This window comes from Limulus polyphemus, unplaced genomic scaffold (genome assembly GCF_000517525.1).
Source record: "Limulus polyphemus unplaced genomic scaffold, Limulus_polyphemus-2.1.2 Scaffold136, whole genome shotgun sequence".
In the NCBI taxonomy this organism is placed as follows: Eukaryota; Metazoa; Arthropoda; class Merostomata; order Xiphosura; family Limulidae; genus Limulus; species Limulus polyphemus.
The window spans coordinates 137,682-142,733 of NW_013665746.1; positions in this window are offsets into that span (position 1 = coordinate 137,682).

Sequence of the window (5,052 nt, forward strand, 5' to 3'; positions counted from 1 at the left end):
AAAGTATGTTTTTCTAACATTAGGTCTTTAACCCCGAATATCACCAAGAAAGGCACACATTCCAAATCTGTCTATTACAGTCCATGGGGGTGAAGGGGGGGGTGCAGATGGTTAGGGTGCTTGACTCGTAACCCATAGGTTGCAGGTTCGAGTCTCCGTCCCACCAAACATGCTCATCCTTTCAGCTGTGGGAGCATTATAATGTGATGGTCAATCCCATTATTCGTTGGTAAAAGAGTAGCCCAAGAGTTGGCGGTGGGTGGTGATGACTAGCTGCCTTCCCTCTAGTCTTACACTGCTAAATTAGAGACGGCTAGCGCAGATAGCCCTCGTGTAGCTTTGCGCAAAATTCAAAATAAACAAACTTTCAACATAACTATTTGAAAAGTTTTTTGGTGTGCAAAACTTGAAGATAGCTTTTATACGCGGAAACATCTGTTAGCCGAGTTCTTGCACAGATCTGAAAATATAACGTTGATAAACGGAAACATTGGCACATGTAGATCTTGAAAGTCGAGCTGTTCAAAACTTGAGAATTGCGTTGCTAACTGGACCAATTGTTGGTTGAGATGTTGCATAAGGAAATATCTCATAGGACTTTGATTTTCAGATAAGTATGTTTGATAGGTTTTGAAATTGATTTTCATTCCTTCAAATCCAAATAAACCATTTTTCATTTGCACTTATGTTCTGATTTAACATGATGTGGCATCTTTTAAGTTGTTTGTGGATGTTATGTATATTCTGGACTTAAATCTTGTGAAGTCTTCCATAATATATTTTCTAATTCTATACTGGAAAAGGCTGCATCTTATCCTGTGTTAGATGCTCTTTTCTCCAGTGTTTCTTTACCACACCTCCGTGGGTTGGCAGTCTGTCACAGCCACCTTGTCAATCTGTAGAATTTTACGAGAATAAACAAATAAAAACTGACAGAATATTCATATGTTTTTCATCATGGTTCGTCATTGTACTTGTATTTTAGTGGTCTGTGTCAGTTTAGAGAGACAACAAGTCAATCCCCTGTATCAAAATGGTTGAAAAATGCTGCTCTACTCCATACAACTTATGCTTGAACAGTTTAAGGTCTGATTTTTGTTGCAAACATTATAAAACAAAAGGATATATGCATACCTTCTGTCCTGTTATTCTTCCTCTTTATAAGGCTTTTTATGGTCTCCTAGGTGTCAATTCTTATCTGAAGTATGACCTTTCTAAAGGAGTTTCTTAAATTGAGTTGACACTGTGGTACGGGAATTACACATTTTCCTTCATATGTCTCCTAAGAGTGTAATGTTCTTTCTCAATTATTCAGAATGTTTTCAATGGGAAGTGGATGAAATAAGAATCCTATTACCAATTATGTACTTTTGAAATGGATGAGGGTCATTCTTTATTAAGCCCTCACACTCATTGCATCTTATTCATTACTGGATCTTCTCAAATCCTAGCTTCTTTCATTATTCATGGACTTCTTTAATTTTCTGGTTCAGTCTGTTGTGCAATATATGTATCTATTTTCTTATGCACAATTGTTCAATGAAATATTAAGTACTCGTATTAGTTTTGTGGTTATCTACATTGAAGGAATTTTTTTACTAGAATGTTTTCAATTTCTTATGACGTCATAGTTGCCTTGTTGGGTTACCACTCCCCCCCCCCCATCCTTTGATTTCTGGCTTCTTGCTAGAAGCTCTTGGAAGTTGTGCTTAGCCTGATTATCAGCAACATTCCTTTAAAGTCTTGCTTGTTTGGTCAATTAACTATGGCTCCATTTTAACGGATACTGAATTAAGCAATTCTTCCATCTCTGTTGTTTGTGTGTCTGTTTTTTTCTTCAATCCCATAACTTCTTCCAGGTGTAGCCACCTCATTTGTTCAGCATTGGCAAGGGGTTTGATATTCTCAGTGAACTACTCGATGTGACCTTTATATGATTGTATTTGATCTTAAGTGCATTGAGTGACCACCATCATGATTCATTTAGACTTTTCTCTATTATAACATGTCTGATTTGTGACCCCTCCTGTTCCTCAGAACCCAAAATAGATTCAGTGTCTTGTCAACTCTACTGCTTATTGACAGTCCCCTAGAAGATGGTGATTTGTAAATGACCCTTTAAGTTTCGACTACAATATATAGCATCCTCACTTTAAGATGGCTGGTGTTTTCTTCAGTTTTCAATAAAGTTTGTAAATTACCAGCTTGGATGTTCTGATTTATCCCACCTCCCTTACTTATTTTTTTGTTTCTGTGTAGACTGGCATTGTTTTACTGGTATTTCTATTTAATCTGGAATTAGTACCCCATGTGTTTGAAAAGGGACTTCTTTTGTAGGATCATAGTATTTCATGTCAGAGTAATGGGTCTATAGATAATTTACAATGATGTTTACGTTACTGTGTATAATCAATGTAATATCTATGTTGAGTAATGTTAAAATAAAAATTCGTTTGAGTGTCTGCCACAACAGAGTAATTTGTGCAATACGTAATAGTCCCTTGGAGATATATATATATATATTTTTTTTTTCCAGTAAAAAGCCCCCCCCCCCCCCCCCAATGTTCAGATAGCATTTTGTCTGTGACTTTGTTTAAATGAAAATCTTATGATTCTCATTAACACTTTTGTTAACTTATATTTATTGGGTGAAGACAAAATTTCACCATACATAGATAGATAACGCTATCGGTGATTTTCCACGCACACGTAGAAATGAAGGAGTAGATAAATATTCCCAATATATCCATTGACTAATATTTTAAATACTGCTATTGTCCGATATAACTGCCAAAGTCCAACCTACTTGAAAGAAGAAACTATCTATAGAAACGTTTTTCGCTTTTCATAATTTCTGGCCTAATCTCTGAAGATAAATTAGCTGGAAACAGTAATTTGCTTATGTTTAAAATGATCCTATTAAAACAATTGGAGAGAGAAATTATTTTATGTGTTATACCGTTAAGTTCAATGCAGTTAATGGATAATCGAGAACACACACACATATACAGATAAAGATTTGATTTGCGATTCAGTGATAAACTTCGTACTATTTAAGTAAGTATTGAAACATAATGGCTGAATATAGCGTCAACAATCACTGAATCAGGGTACCCAACTTGTGATTAAATGCATTTTAGTTATTACAGGTTTTAAGTTTTGTGGTTTACTGATTTATGACGTTAAATACTTTCAACTTTATTCATTAATTTTACATCAATATAGAAATAAACACTTGACTAACATAGAAACTAAAGCTGATTCATCAATGTTTGTAGCATAATGTTGATATGACCACCGTGCTATTTAGACCTATTCTAAAACAATACCACTTGAAGTACATGTAAGTAACTAAATTCACCCTTTAGGGTTGCAATGTCAGGGACAGCTACCCTAGAATAAAACTTCTTGACTAATACAATATACCCGACCGCTCGACCTCAAGTCTAGATAGAATTAAAGACAAATGAAGAAGAAGATAAAGTAACAGAATTAGAATTAGTAAAATCAGATGGAAAGAACGCATTATTTTTTATTGTACAGTAACTAAATGAATGGTGCCAGGGCCAGGACGGTAACTATTTGTAAACAAATCACGGCGTCAGTTCTTAGCTTACACACTAACTCCGTATTTTTGAATTTGAATCAGTGATTCAATAAATAACTAATATAATAAACGCACTGGATCAGATTTATCTAAAGTCAACATTAAAACTACAACTTTCTGATAATTATCATAATACAGCAACCCTAAACACATTTAAATTTACTACATCGTTTAGACACTGTTAAAGAGTATAGCCTACGATTATAATTCTAATATTATAATTATGGGGATGGCGGATATTTTCATGGTGATATTTTATGTTTAAAGAATAAATCGAACAAAAGTAATTTTGCATTTTATGAATGATTTTTAAAAACACACTGAAGGTAGAAATAATTTGAAAAGGTAGATTTATATGTAGAAAATATAACAGTTGGGGCAATATTTCGTCTGAAAATTATTTAAAGGGGAAATGTTAAAGACATCAGACAATTATAGTCTTGAAAAAATTAATGGTTATTTACACAAAAACCTTATATTCATAAATAGATATCCCAAATTTGTATTAAATTGTTAACAGTGATTTTAAATGAAAAAGGCTATGGTTTCCAAAGTAAGATAATGCTGAGTATTTTCGTTTTGATTAAGTATATTTTATTACAAGTTACAGCTTTTACAGTAAGTACCTGGAATAGGTATGACGTTTCTATCACTGGTGCGGATCAGTCTCAAGTACACAAGTTTTAACTTGTAATAAAATGTTGAATATTGTTCAACAGAAGAGATGGACTTTTTTCAGTCATAAACTTACAAAAACAATATTGGAATATATATTGTTACGTCTCCGTTTGTTAATTGATTTTCTGTAACTTCGTTCCGACGAAACTTAAGCGACACAAGTTCTTTACTTAATAAAACTGGTTTATTCTTTCCGAATACAACTTTACCGATACACTTATTCTCAACAGTCGCGTTATAACAAACTATAATAACGAACGAACGTTAACTACAACAATACGTCTCTCTCTGACTGCAGTTCGATTACTCACTCACCATACACACATTACATTCCCCTCTTTTATATACCAGCGTACCCTATTTCTAGTAAGAACTTGAACATTCGCCAAAGTACATGATAGTTCTAGAAACGTTACGTCACGGTGGTCACGTGACTCGCTGACGCAACACTGTCCCCCTCTTTAATATTGTTCGTCCCGAACAATAACCACATATAGAAGATACGTCCCGTAAAATTAAGAGACTTTGTTGAATTGTAATTTTGTGTTTGTAATTCTGTACATTTTAATTAAGTTATTGTTATTGGTTTATTTCCGTACTGGTCTCCGTCTTGTTGGCTTCTGCTTCAGTGGGGTTCATCTGCTTCATCCAGGAAATGTCCTATCATCGGTAACAGTCACATTAGTGGTTGTATCTTCATCAAGAGCTTCACCTTTCCCTTCTCAAAACTGAGTAGAGTTTCTTCTTCGACGGTGGCTTCTTCAGGT